The sequence below is a fragment of the Aythya ferina genome (genome assembly GCF_964211825.1).
Source record: "Aythya ferina genome assembly, chromosome: 2".
NCBI lineage: Eukaryota > Metazoa > Chordata > Aves > Anseriformes > Anatidae > Aythya > Aythya ferina.
Window position 1 is genome coordinate 56,795,665 of NC_140297.1, and position 15,503 is coordinate 56,811,167.

The 15,503-nt window shown below is 38.6% G+C and overlaps 1 long non-coding RNA gene across 1 annotated transcript in view; it reads right to left on the minus strand.

The window, feature by feature from the left end:
* The window catches only part of LOC311433055, a 25,007-nt gene extending 10,865 nt beyond the window's left edge, over nucleotides 1–14,142 (minus strand). Inside the window, exons 1-2 of the long non-coding RNA XR_014690531.1 lie at nucleotides 13,962–14,142; nucleotides 10,619–10,723 (exon numbers count right to left, since the gene is read on the minus strand). This is a non-coding gene — a long non-coding RNA (uncharacterized lncRNA). The remainder of the gene's footprint in view (nucleotides 1–10,618; nucleotides 10,724–13,961) is intronic.
* Between the last annotated feature and the right edge of the window lie 1,361 nt (nucleotides 14,143–15,503).

Genomic DNA, 15,503 nt, shown 5'->3' on the forward strand with positions numbered 1-15,503 from the left:
CAGTTCTACATGGAAAACATACTTGCACTAGGCTTTTCCTGATTAGGTGACCAAGAAGATCAAGAATAGAGTTCACACAGATAGTTCTCTCCTATTGCAGTCTAAAGTGCATTCTCCACCATGATGAGAACCTGCTCTGTAATAAAGCCTGCTTCAAGGGAAAGTATCTCATCGACTGAAACCAGGACAGACATGATTGATGATCTGTATATAACAGGATATTTCCGTTGGAGTGCTATGGGAAATGCAATGGAAGACAATCAAAAGCATCTGGATTTAAGGGATTAGCAGGGACAAGAAAAGAATCAGGATCTCAGATTTCAGTGATTCCTTTCACTTTATCACGTGAACTGTCATTTCTGCCTGTTATTTTAATTTTCCAGATACTAATTTGTGCTGCTTTGCCAATGATTGCAAAAATGCTGAGATTTGTGTAGTGGCATTTAACATCGTCACAAGAGAGATAACACTAGCTTTGTATATCAACCATTGAGCTAATCAAAATATTCTTAGTGGCAAATCTGTCCCACTTTGAGCTGCAGCACTGAAAGGACACTGACTAGCCATTTGATATTGACTTGTCTTCCTCAGTGCAATACTTCTTTAGTTAATAAGAAGAGTTATGGGCTAGATGTGTTCCATAACCTTGTAAACTGTGATCTATTTTCTCCTCCTTCATTATCATTCAGTCTTCACGAGTTAAATGAAAAGGAAATGGTCACCTTACTCAGTTTTCTAGAAGTTCATTTATAAATGCGCAATCTGAAGAAAGTCTCCTGAGAAGGAGGGCAGAAGGTATATACATGCTGAAGTAGACATAGACTCAGGTGCATAAGCTTTGAATAACAGTATTATTAACAGTATACTGTACTTTCCATTGTCTAAATTAAGTGGATTTTAAGATCACTTTTCTGTGTTAGTTAGTTACTCTCATTCACCATGGGCAATTAGTGTGGTTGAAAGACAGGATTTTACATTCCAGTAGGATAAGGAACTTAAGTGCAAAGATTTGAAGAAATTGTGAACTGGGACAAAAAGCCAAAGAAAGGTGCAAGACTGAAAGCTTCTACGTCAAATCTCAAAACTGCTGAACAGTCCTTTTTGCAGTGAACAATTTTATCCATGAGGAAAATAAAGAGAATATCAACAAGGTTGACCAACAAGACACGGATGTTCAAAGGAACAGTCATGAGGGACAGGTGGTCAGTGATGCCTTAAGCTACTTTTTGTAAGAGAACTGTTTTTATTATCTTATGCCTCTACCTTATTAAAACTTGGCTCTGATATCTTCTTTATATTTTGCATTATGTTTCAGGAAATATCTTGTGACAGTAGTTATGAATATGAAATTAATATTTCATAATATATTATGGGGTATTATGATTTTTAATAAAACTTGAAGCTTATTTATGCAGGGAGGTATGCTTTCATATTGTAGGATGTGTGTTTCTCTAGAAGTTTTTAATAAAATATCACTAAGAACTTACCACATTTCAACAAAATTAGTACTTTTTAGAAAACTGCAAATAAGATCTCATCATTGTAGATAGTTTTGCAGAAGTGCAAGCAAGTGAATCAACAAGATGAGAAGAGCATACTAGCCAAGTTTTTAAAAATGTATTTATTACCTAGAATCCTAAGTACTTGTATCTTTCCTCCTCTAGTATTAAGTCATATATAACTGTGTGTTAACTGTCTATCTGCTTTTCTGGTATCTTATGGGTTAGATCCCTGCCTTGTTCTGTAGATTCAGAGCTGCTGTTCTCTTTACCTTATACTGTGGCTTGTGGTAGAATGGAATTGTGGATTGCTTGGACCAGCAGGCAGAGTTACGAGATTTTGGTGCAGGAAATAACCTCCAGATGTGATGTGACTCTGCATCTGTGTCATGGTGAGATCTGCTTAATTTGCTTTTATAGTTAGGAGCAACAATATCTAATCCTGTAGTCTGGCAAGAGTTCTCCAAAGAAGCCCTCCTGTTCTGTCTGACCCCTCAGAGAAGGTAATAAAAACCCTCTCTTCATGGGCTGTGTTTGGTTCAAAGTCAATGGGATAATAAGAAAGCAGTAAACAAATAGATTTTTTTGGTGGGGAGAGGGGTGTTTCCCATAATATCAAGCAGAAAATATATTCCCTATAGTTTTGAGATGCTAACATCTATAGACTTCCAAGAATTAGAAGATCATGGAGGATATACATTTTTTTCAATCTTATTTTTGTACCTGTTTGTGGTCTGTTTTTTTGTTGTGATTGTTGATTAAGAGGGTTTGACAGAGTGAAAGTTACAGGGCTAGGCAGTGGCTAGGTTTTCTGGATAAAAAATGAGCAACAAGATGGAAAGGTATGAACTACTGGAGCAAAATATGATCTAGGGTGTTATAAAGATTATTGGAACATGACAGAAGAGCAATTGTGATGATAAAGCATGCATTGAAGAGGGTATGCTGCTATGGAACTGGAGAAACAGTTAAAGCAGTAGGTTAACACATACATTTATAAATGGGCTATTAAGGGTTAAGAAGGAAAAATAAACATCACATTATTTTTTTAGGGAGGGTTATTAAAACATTTTTACTACAATAATACTGTGAATCTGGTACACATTCCTGTGTCAAAATTGGAAATTGGTAGAGGTTTTTTTTTTTTTTTTTTTTTTTTTTTTTTTTTTTTAGGGGAATGGAACATTTCTAATATGAGAGGCTGAGAAAGTTGGACCTGTTTAGCTTGGAAAAGAGAAGACTGAGAGGGGAGCTTATCAATCTGTACAAATAGTTGAAGGGAGGGTGTCAAGATGATGGGGCTGGACTCTTTTCAGTGATGCCCAGCAACAGAACAAAAGGCAACAGGCACAAACTGAAGCACAGGAAGTTCTGACTGAATATGAGAAAGCATTTATTTACAGTGAGGGTGAAAAGCACTGGAACAGGTTGCTCAGAAAGGCTGAGGAGTCTGCTTCTTTGGAGATATTCAAAACCTGCCTGGATGGGATCCTGTGCAACATGCTTTACGTCACCCTGCTTGGCAGGGGGGTTGGACAAGCTGATCTCCAGAGGTCCTTTCTAACCTCAGCCATTCTGGGATTCTGTGATACTGTGATTTCTCGAAATCTGTAGAGAAATAAATATCAAGAGGAGCTTATTCGTGAGAGACAGAATGGAGATTAAGTGCTCCTAACAATAATAGAGCCTAGAAACTCCTCAGTGTTACAGATAATATAGGGTTTTATTCTGTTTGCTTGTTTGTTTGTTCAAATAGTAGCTGAACTGAAAAAAAGAAAAAAAAAAAAAAAAAGTAAAAAAGTGATGCTAATTGAGACATAAGAGATAAGGAGGCAGAGGTCTAGGTCATAGAAAATAGTTATGGCTTGATTCAATTAAAATTAATTTAAGTCAGATCAAACTAAAGGTAGGGACAAATTTGAATAAATCCTAGAGTTAAATCCCATATTTCAGAAGAGTGCACTAAGAAATGTTAAGGAAATCTTAACTGTTGACTCACTGAGGTGATCGGCTCCAGGGCAGATGTGTTCTGCAGTGAGGCAGGGAATCAAGGTGTGCAGAGGGTTCCCTACATTGAGGCTCTGTGGTGGTTTTACTCGGGTGGACAGCAGAGTTCCACCATGACCGCTCTCTCACTCACCCTCCTCAAAGAGGAAGGGGGAGAAAATATGACACAAAGCTCAAGGTTTGAGATAAAGATGATTTAATTAAAAGGAAAAGGGAAAAAAAAAAAAAAAAAAAAAAAAAAAGCCGCATGGAAGCACAGTTATGCAGTTATTTTCTACTTTCCATCAATGAGCAATGTTCAGCCACGTCCTGGGAAGCAGGGCCTCAATATGCGTAGCAGTTGTTCGGGAGGACAGACTCTTCCACAACAAGAATCACCCTTCCTTCCCCTTTCCCACCTTTTATTGCTCAGTGTGATATCATATGGTATGGAATATCCCTTTGGTCAGTTTAGGTCAGCTGCCCTGGTGATGTTCCCTCCCCATCACTTGCCCACCCCCATCCTGCTGGCTCTTGGGGGCTTGGAGGGAGTCCTGGTGCTGTGCCAGTATTGCTCAGCAGTAGACACAACACTGGTGTGATACCACTGCTGTTCTAGCTACAAGTGCAGAGCACAGAACTGTATGGGCTGCTGCAGGGAAAGTTAACTTCTTCCCAGCTAGACCCAGCACAGGCCCCTTCGAGGCAGTCAAAGGAGTTGCCAGGACTTAGCAGCCTTTGTGAGGGCAGCTGATAAGGCTTGGGCAGGGCCCAGAATGGACTCATCACCCCCTCATATACAAAGGCAGCCCCTGGGACATGTGAGTGGCCAGGAGTGTAGCCAACAGAGTGGGCAGTCAGGGCATGGCACAGCAGCTGGCATGTCAGTGTGCAGGCAGGGTGAGAAGGCAAGGCAGGAGGTGGACCAATCTCTACCCTCTATTCTGGGAGAAGAAAGAAGAGGCTTCCAGTGAGGCATAAATGGTGTCCACGCACTATACTTACAGGGCTGAGACCAAAACCCAAACAGATGGGACACAATTCCCCCGGCAGTTGTCTCTACACAGACAGACCTTCCAAGTACTGAAAGAGCTGCCTAACCCCTCAGTTGCAGGGAACTCCAGAATCTGGAGGTTCCCCTAGGGTCTGAAGGCAGAGGTGGGTGCCATGAGTACAAGTGTGACCAGAGAGGTGAACTCTCTGAGCAAGCTGCCATGTTGTGAGAGGAGCTCAGCAGGCTGCAATACTTCCAGGAATAAGAGTAAGAAATCGATGCATGGTATCATGCACTGGCTGAGCAACAACCCTGCCTTAAGTCCTCCCAAGGGGGTGGTAAGGTAGCTACCAACCCAAAACTGGCAGAATTGATGGACTCACAAGACAAGGGAGGCTAAACCTTTGTCTTTGCTCAGAGTGAGAAATCTTCCCCTTGTCCCTGGAGTGCCCACACACAACAGATATGATTCTCTGGGGCTCAGAAAAGGAGATGGTGTCAACAACAACAATGATAATGGTCAAGACCCAGGAAAGGGCAACTGTAAAAAGGTAGACCAGCAAAATCTATTAGACAAACTAACCAGAGAAGTATTACTGGACCTAGTGTTCATGTTATATATATTCATCTGATTCGTGTCAGTATGGAACAGTGTTAGGGCCGCATGGTATGATGAATGTGACCTTCTGTCTTAGTGACAGAACTAAACTAGTGACTGTTATGGCTTCTGAATGGGACACTATGCAAGCCCCTGATATCTGGCCAGGTGGCCAGAAGATTAAGGAGAAGAAAAAAAAAGAAGCTGAAGGACCGCTAGGAGACAAAACTTGCAGGAGACGCTGTGTAAGCTTGACATGCTGCCAAGGAGTACAAAGGGGAAGGACAAGAAAAAACTTGGAGAGGAAGACCACGAGCCTTCAGCATGAAAGACCCCTAGAGACCCCCAGAGGGATCACCGGAGACTGATGCGCATGCTCCAGTAGGAGGGACTGGATCCCAGAAGCTAATTATAATAACCTATTTTTTTTAGAAGTAGTAATGAATATGTATTAGTCTAGGAGCATAAAAATCAGCTACTTGATGTAACTGGTGTGCATCCTGGTGGAGCAGAGACTCCCGGCGCACCCAGCACTGTTTGCTTATCTCTATTCTTTTAATAAATTGTAAACTTTGATTATAATCCTATTTTGAAGACTGAGCCATTTATAACATTCACCAATGTAGAAGATACCATTAAAGAGGTTAAGACTGGAGGAAGCATGGGTTGCAGGACCATACTATAGTTCAGTTTGTGATCTCCAGGGATATGGGCCTGTCTAAGAGCAAAGGCAGGATCCTGAATTTAGTAGAGCAAAATTCCAGCTGTTCAGATAATTAGGGGACAAGATCTCATGGAACATGGTCCTTGAGGACAGAGTATCTTGTAAGTATATCTTAAAGGATATTTTCCTTAGAGCATAAGAGCTCTCTGTTCCCATATGTAATAAACCAGGTAGGAAACCAGCATGGTTGAAAAGATCAAATGGTCAAATTTAGGTAAAAGAAGGAAATACACAGATGGTGGAAACAGGGCCATGTGCCCTGGGAAGAGGCTGTCTAGATATGCAGGGATGGGATCAGAAAAGCCAAGGCACTGAGAGAACTAAACTTGGCAAGAGATACAAAGTCCAAGTGCAAGGTGCTGCACCTGGGTCAGGGCTATCCCAAACAGGAGAACAGACTGAGTGAAGAACTTACTGAGAGCATTCCTGTGGAGAGAAACTTGGGGGTTCTGGTGTACAAAAAGCTCAGTATGAGTCAGCATTGCATGCCTGCAGCCCAGAAGGCCAACTGCATCCTGGGCTACATCAACAGAGGAGTGCAGGTAGAGGGAGGTGATTGTCCCCTCTACTCTGCCCTCTTGAGGCCCCACCTGGAGTTCTGCATCCAGGTTTGGGACCCCCAGCACAAGAAAGATGTGGACCTGTTAGAGTGAGTCTAAAGGAGGGCCACAAAGATGACCAGAGAGCTGAAACACTTCTGTGAAGAAAGGCTGAGAGAGATGGGGATTTTCAGCCTGGAGAAGAGAAGGCTCTGGGGACGCCTCATTCTGACCTTTCAATACTTAAAGGGGTCTTACGAAAAGGATGGAGAAGGACTCTTTACTCAGGTAGATAACGATAGGACAAGGGGGAATGGTCTTAAAAGAGCATAAATTTAGACTAGACATTAGGAGAAAATTCTTCACTGTAAGGGTAGTGAGGCACTGGAACAGCTTACCAAGAGAAGCTGTGGCTGCCCCATCCCTGGAGGTGTTCAAGGCCAGGCTGGATGGGGCCTCGGCCAACCTGATCTAGTGGGTGGCACCGCTTCCTATGGCAGGGGAATTGTAACTAGATGATCTTTAAGGTCCCTTCCAAGCCAAGCCATTCTACGGTTCTATGAATATATTAACTCTGCTTTGCACCATTTGCCTGATCTAGAAGCTAAATTCAAATAAAATTCCTTCTCAAACAAGGAATTGCCTACAACACATAGCACCATAATAAATTCCACCTGGTGTTACTTCTAGAGCTCCTTGAAAACCATTGTAAATATTGAATGCTATGCAGTTAGAGAAGGCCTCAATGGTAATAATCTCATTCTGACAAGCTGCTTAAACATTCTGGCTCTATGATTAGTGTAGGTCATCAAGTTTTGAAGCAATTTAAATATTTTGCCTCCTTTTGTATAACTGGTTATTAATATATTTAAATACAGATATACAGAAGTTAAAAATTGTCATGAAGAATTATAAGAAAAATATGGAATCAATAAAATAAAACTTTATTTGAAAATAATTAACAGAAATTATTTTTATACGGTATTGTGATTGAGCAGTATAATGTCAGAACATCAATATATTATTTTTCATGTTGTTGTGGACCTATTTTCTAACTTTTGGCATAATTTATCCCTCTGTTTCACCTTATTCTCCGTTTCTGGATGATAGATATGATACCAATTTTTCATGTAGGATGGTGGAAACTTTGAACAGGAGAAATTGACAAAATGATGGTAAGAACTTGAACACCATGCTTTGAATAAAACAGACATCTTTTTAACTCAAACATTGAGTTTCCCCTTATGTTTTCAAAATATGTTAAACATTATACATGAAAATATTTACGCCCTGTAAAAATGATGGAGATTTTTGAATTTTGTAGAGGATGAAGTGCTCATAGTTAAATAAGTAGAATGAAATGATGGAACTGTTAATAGTATACCTTCACCTTTTCCTCCATTACTAAGACTAGCACCAAAATTCTGCAAGAAATTCTAGTATCCTGTCCTGGTTTCAGTTAGAACAGAGTTAATTTTCTTCCTAGTAGCTGGTAGAATGCTATGTTTTGGCTTAGGATGAGAAGAGTGCTGATAACACCCCGATGTTTTAATTGTTGCAGAGCAGTGCTTATACTAAGCCAAGGACATCTCAGCTTCTTGCTCTGTCCATAAACATGGACAAAGAGAAAAGAGAAAACAGATAAAAGAATGACCTATAGTCTGCAGAAGCAATTTATAAGGAAAGAAAATCTAAATCCTAAGTAAACAATCTATTAAGATGTAAATTTGTAGTCTCTATATATGTTTATGTGTGTGATCAAAACACACAGAATATGTCTGCCAATTTCACCTTCCTGATTTTATCTTTTAATGAGTTTTAAAATTATTTTATGTAGCAGGGGGAGTTTGATCTTCACTTACTCAGCCAACTATACTGCAAACCTTTTATGCCATGAAACATTTATTTGAATTTTCTTCTCATAATAGAAAAATTTAAAACATCAGTAACTAAAAGTGGACATTCCATTGATGCGTATTAGGAATATTAAATGGTTGTTTTGATCTTTTTTTCTTTTAATGAGAGGAACTATCCGTTGTAACATTGTAACATTGTAACTCAAGATATAAGGAACACCAAGTTATTATGGAATAATGGTATAATGGACATACTGTAGCACAATCAGAAATCTGGGGACTTGGAACAGGAAACCCTGTGGCCATTATGATGCAGAAAGTTATGTTAAATTATTGCAATCATTCTTCACGTCTATGATCTATATATGTGGACTATGTGGACTGTGACAACAGGAACAACAGAACCCTATGGATCACTGAGGGAGTATAAGATGTTTTGCAATACTGTCTTCAGAGACATTTCATAAAAGAAAAACAGATACAGAGGAGTATTTCTGTCCATTGCTTCCTGTGAGGGTCTGTGGATATCATCACAGTAGTTGCTGCTTTGTTCCTCATTCTGAGGACAACTCACTTCCTTCATTTACATGAGAAGTACAATGAAATGAAAAAAGATTCTTTTGAACACTTGAAATAAAAACACAAGTACTCACTGCTTTGTAAATGAAGAGGAAAGAATTAATATAGGAAATAAAATGCTAAGAAGAAAGGATAGAGCTAAGAACTCCAGATTTAGGTAAGGACTTAAAGCAGAGAGTGTGGGGAAAAAGAGAGAATAACAAAAGATTGCAGAAGTCCTTAAAGTTACTGTGACACAAGGAGTAATTGCAAATATGTCTAATAATTGGCTCAATAATAAGATAGCTTTTTTATAGAATCTGAAAGCTGCTAATGATTAGAATCAGTAGGGTTCTAATTGCTCATTTTAAAAATTATATCAATAAAGTAAATGAACCCCTAAATGCTTGCAAATATCTCTTTTTTTTTTTTTTTTCTTTTCACTTTCCACAATTGCAGGGTTATATAAAAATAGATGGTCTAAAATAGAATTGATGGATTTGACTCATAAATACATTCTTTATTCTTGTAACTGTAATCAGCTGCTTTACAAAATTGACACTGATTTATTAATTTACTATATCAAAGAAAGATCATTAATAACTTGTCCTCTTTCTTTTTAGTATTACCTTCAAGTTTATAGACAGGTCTCACAGAGATTTTCACTACATTAGCTATACATGATGGTCTTGGTAAAAAATCCATTTGAGTGTGCTACAGATTGAGATACTCAAATCTCTCCCTCTAAATGAGTCTTAGCTGCATTTTGCAGAGATGTCATTTGGCATTTTTCTATACTGAAAGAATATGCTTTTTTCTTGGAAAGTATCCTAAACGATTCTTGGGCACAGAAATGTCTAACTCCACAGAATATATATAATAAAGAACGTTCTTGATTTTTTTTTTTTTTTTTTTTTTTGTGGATGAAAATATTAAAAATAATTTTCAAATGCAATATTCAGTATGTGTACATTGCACAAAAAGAATGTATTAATGCATCGTCTTTATCTAGGATATATTGAGGATATATCAAGCTATAGCCCCATATGCAGCACTGCATACATGGTCCTTGTATTAGGCCATGAACACATTCCCTATTTTTAAACACTCAGCTATGGAATTAGCTAACTGAAACTTAAAATATTTTTGTCAAATCAAACAATTAAATTCCAAAAAGAAGGGTATAGTTAATCAATCACATGCTAAAATGAGTAGGTATTTCCTATTAGGTGTTGATGTTACATGCAAGGACTGTGCAGTTCCATAACATGATCAGACATACAACTAATAACAAAAACATGCATTTTGATCTCATTATGGATGTCTTACTTCCAAACAAGCAATGGGAAAAGGACTGTAGAATCTTTGGGAATGAAAGTGGCTGCCAGAAAAATTAATTTGCTCCATGATTTCCTTGTGAATCATAAAAGGAGGTCCCAGAAAAGAAGATAGCTGGTTGTCTGAGACAGGGTGAACTGCTACAAAATAGATTTGTTTTGGAGGCAACAAGTTTGGGCACTCTGGTGCCTGGATCATAATGATCCAGGAATATCCATACTAATTATAGTAGTAAACATGATGATTGTTATCCTTGTGGAGTTGATTGCACGTGTCTGAAGAAACTTGTGGCAAGTGTCTAGTGAATATAACTTTGTAACGTATAACATTAACAATAGTCACACAAATGAGTCTTAAACAGAGTCAGAAAAAGGGAACAAGAGAAAGCAAACATGACATCTTTCTGCAATATCTTGCACATGCTGCAACAGCTTCTAGGGTCGAAAACTTCTCAGCTCATCCTCGAATACAACAAGGATCAGGACCTTTAAAAACATCAATACTATAGCTATAACTCTTTCAATACCTTTACGTGTATTATCTCAATGTGTGACTGGCATCTGCACACCTGTAGCATCTTCACAGACAAATTGCTGTAATTTCAGGGGAGGTCAAGTTTCAAGAAAACATCCTGTAAAAGCAGCAAACAGTTGCTTAAAAACTGTCACTGGATGTGCACTTCTAACACGCCATATTAACATGCCATGATCTTGACAGATTCTGATGGTGTCATTTTGTTTATGTTGGTACATCCAGAATTGATCTTTCTATAAATATAACCAATTCACGAATACATTACTCTGTGAACAAGCTGAATATATTTCTCCATTGGTAAGGCATAACTACGGTACCATTCTATCTTTCATGAGCATTGTTCTGACTATTGTATCTAGGTGAAATAAAACTGATCATTCTTTATAAGCTCACAGTTTTTCAGGAAACATTTGAAAGAATTTACTGAAAATGTTTCTTCAGAAATGGAGATTACTACTTTATTGGTCTATTTTAATATGTTCTTGTGATGACTTTATTACAAATAAGAAGCAATGTTTTGAAGAAGGACCTACAGAAAATGGTCACTTCACACTTATATCAGTGTTCTCATCTTGACCACTCTTGTCTTGGCAGACTTCACAATTTATGGAAAGGAGGCAATGGAATGTATCTTCTCAGAGGAGTTCTCAATCAAATTCCATTTCATACCATGTCCAGTTATTAGCACAGTAATGAGCATTTCAAAGATCCCCAACACTTCTTGGATGTGACAGTGCTACTTCACTTATTATCAAAGTAAACACTGATGACCACAAAGGAGAATCTGTTTCCTTTATACTTTCAGCCTTTAATGACCAAAGTTATTCACTGTTCTGTTTATTATTAATTATTATTATTATTAATATACATATATATATATATATTTTTTTTTTCCAGAAGTAACATTAATTATCTTTCAATCTCTATATGGACTAGAAATTTGGACTGCTACTAATGTTGGTGTTGAGTTCCTGTTTTTTTTGACAATCATCTTGCTGACCATGAAAAACAGCATTCAGATGAATTGCTGTAATAAGACTTTCTTAGTGTGTAATGATTCTGATTTAGTGGCTAAGTCCTTTTCCTAACTAATTACTAACAAAAAAATGGCTCAAGAAAAAGACGGTGCTGAACTCCAAAGACAAGACAGTTATGTAACTTGTCATTGAGAAAAACATTTGCAGTGCTCAGTGATGAAAAGCACAGTGCAATATAAGTAAGATGCCCTCATCAGATTGCAAATTTCAACTGAGAAATTGTAATCTCTAGACAGTGATAGATATGACATACATGAAATGCATCCTCAGCAACGTTCTGACTTGACCATATGGCCTTTACTCATAGTACCAGATTTGCCTATCATGTCATCATGTCAACAATTAACTTGCTCACAGAATAAGCAGGGAACAACCTGTTTCTGTCCAAGATTATTTTTTTTTTTTCCTCCTGCTTATTTTAGGATAATATGATAGTCTTTCTGAATAAGAATCTCTAATGCAAGTTGACTAACTTCAAATTATTTTTGGACTGTCATCTTAGGTAGCAAACAGGTAGGGACATTAACTTTGATTCTGTAGTGTCAATTCTTTTATCTCAAGTAAATGCAGTCACACTCAAGATCACTCTCCACTGCTCCTAAGAGTGGCTTCAGAGTTCTCTGTGTCATCATCAGCATGTAAAACCTTCATAAAATCACAGAATCATAGAATCATGGAATGTTTTGGGTTGGATGGACCTTAAACATCATCCAGTTCCAATCCCCTTGCCATGGGCAGGGACAGCAGCTCCCACTAGACCAGGTTGCCCAAAGGCCCACCCAACCTGACCTTGAACAGGTCCAAGAAGGAAGCATCCACAACTTCTCTGGGCAGCCAATTCCAGCACCTCATTGCCACTGTAGTGAAGAATTTCTTCCTAATATCTAATCTAAACCTACCCCAAAAAACTTATCACCAGCAATTTGATGGCACATGTGTGCGACAAGATTGCCAGGGTCTTGAGTGCACTAATAGGCCTCACTGTCCCTGGCCTGTTTCATTTGTGTGTTTGTTGTTGCTGTTGTTGGTTGGTGGTGGTGGTGGTTGTTGTTATTGTTTGGATCATGGACACAACAAGCAGAAAGAAAGGAAGATATGCCTCAGGAAGGTATTATTTTCAAACAATTATTTCTGAGCCTCTGATTTGGTTTCACAATTTTCTGAAGGTATTTTCATGTTATTATAAGCTTCTAGGTTTTATCTCCCATTTTATTTTAGCACTAGGTTCAGGCAAAGGAAGAGTCAGTGACAGTGAGGAAGGAAAAGGAACTGAATTCTGTGGATTTATTTATTTGTTTATTTTAAACAAGAACACAGATTATTCCAGACTGTATTAGATTATTGAATACATCTGATGTCAGAAAGATCCCATAAGCTGTGATCAGTTCTAAATATTTTAAAAGAAAGTACAAAATAATAATAAAAAAAAAATCCCATCTGGACAAATGATTGGCATACAATAGCCTCAAGGGAAGAGATACAGCTGTATGCCAAATCTGTGCCTTATAAATGCTTCTCAGGAAAAGATGAATTTTGAAAGTACAGTTTGAAGTATCTTTAAACGAACTTTTTACAGGATAGTTGCTGAAAATTGTTCTTACTTTGAGCAATGAATATATAACATACAAAATATCTAACCAATCTTGAAAGACTTGCCTGTACTATATACCTGTAATTCTCTGGATATTTGAAATGATGACATTCTTCTTAGATATCTGTCCTTCTCAAATGTCTTAAAACACTTTTATAAAATGACATTTAGTAGAACTGACCTTCTAAGACCAAAGACAGACACTAATTAAAATTAAAAGAGGATGACTATGAATGACTTTGCTGATTTCTCACCAAGACAGTTTTCAAGACAGTAACAACTGCTGTCTGAGAGTATTGTCCAAATGCTTCTTGAATACCAGCAGACTTGTTGCCTGACCACCATCCCAGTGAAGAACCTTTTCCTAATATACAACCTGAATCTTCCCTATCACAGCTTAATGCCATTCAGTCAGGTTCTATCACTGGTCACCAGAGAGAAGAGATCAGTGCCTGCCCCTCCACTCTGTCGTGAAGAAGCTGTAGACCACAAGGTCTACCCTCAGTCTCCTCTTCTCTAGGCTAAACAAACCAAGTGACTTTTACCACTCGTCCTCATATGTCTTGCCCTCTAGACCCTTCATCATCTTTGTAGCCCTCCTTTGGATGGTCTCTAGTAGTTTTATAACTTTTATATATTGTGGATCCCAAAAATGTGTACAGTGCTCGAGCTGCACCAACACAAAGCAGAGCAGGACAATCACTTACCTTGACTGTTTGGCAATGCTGTCCTCTATGCACCTCAGGATAAAGTTGGCTCTTTTGGCTGCCAAGGCACAGCATTGGCTCCTATTCAACTTACCACCAACCTCAGATCCCTTTCTGTGGGGCTGCCTGTCCCTCAGTCTGTACGTAGATCCCAAATTGCCCTGCCCCAGGTGCAGAATCTGGCACTTGCTCCTGTTATACTTCATACTGTTGGTGATTGCCAAGCCCTCTAAGTTGTCAAGTACTCTGCAAGTCCTGCCTACCCTCAAGGGTGTCAACAGCTCCTCCCAATTCAACAGCTCAGAGTATTCAACAGCTCCTCCCATGTCATATGCTAACTTACTCAGTATACCTTCAAGTCCTGCATCCAAGTCATTTATGAAAATATTAAGGAGAACTGGCCCTAAAATGAAGCCCTATGGAACCTTACTAGTGACCAGCCATCAGCCTGATGTTACCTCATTTACTGTAAACCAACTGTCAGCCAACTGTTCACCTATCACATTATGTTTCTTTCTAGCTGTATGATGGACATTTTGTCCAGAAGGATACTGCGAGAAAGAGTATTGAAAGCTTTGCTGAAATCTGAAAAGTTCTCTTTATCCAGGCTAAAATTTGCTGCTGTGTACCTCTTATGTCCTGCTTAAGGCTTTTAGGAGCATATAAGGAGTAAGTGACATTGAGGCCTTGTATTGGCTCCAAACAAAAGGATAATTTTTAGTAATAACATTGAAAAATGTCCTTCTTGAGCTCAGTTCATCCTACTTGCATCCCTTCTTGTCACTGTATCCTTCAATCTCCTTCAGGAAAATGTTCTCTGTCCCTAACACTCATTTATGTTTCTGCTTTGATTACCTTACTTGACAACTTAGTCCAAGTGTTTACTACTCTTTGAACAAAGTAGTTCTGCCTGGATTCAGGTGCAGTTAAGTGATAATAGTATTGCTGCTCTGCTTTATGAGGCAATAAGCGGGTTCAGCTGAGTAGTTTATCCCAACAAGGGAACCAGAATATTGCAAAGTAAAACACTCACATAGCTCTTAGGCTGCAAAATATGTTTGTAACCAAACACTTTAAACAAGAAACAGCTTATTCAAGGCTAGATCACAATTTACAAATACTTTTCCATTGTCCTTCTTAGGCAGCCAGTCACCTCACAAATAGCATGTGCCACTGAGTTTTTTGGTTCTCAACAGAACTGCCCAGGCTGCAGCATTGACTGATGCCTGGATCTCCCTGATGCGCTATACTAGTGCAAAACCTCACTCAAAGAGATATGAGTACTGGTTCTTCTGGCCTGTTACTCTGGAGGAGGTATAAACATGTCTCACACTTCATAGTAAAGGAAAGATCCACATATGGAGACTGTATTTGTGAAAGAGGGAGAGGAAATTCCTTACATGAGCCCTCACTCCTTGCCTATGTAAAGACCTACAAGTAGCACTGGATGAAGGTGGGAGCAAATAGGAATTAGCTGGTGTTTATCAGAACTTTTTAACTGATGTCTGATCCAGTTGAGAATCAATCAGAGCGCAAAAAGCA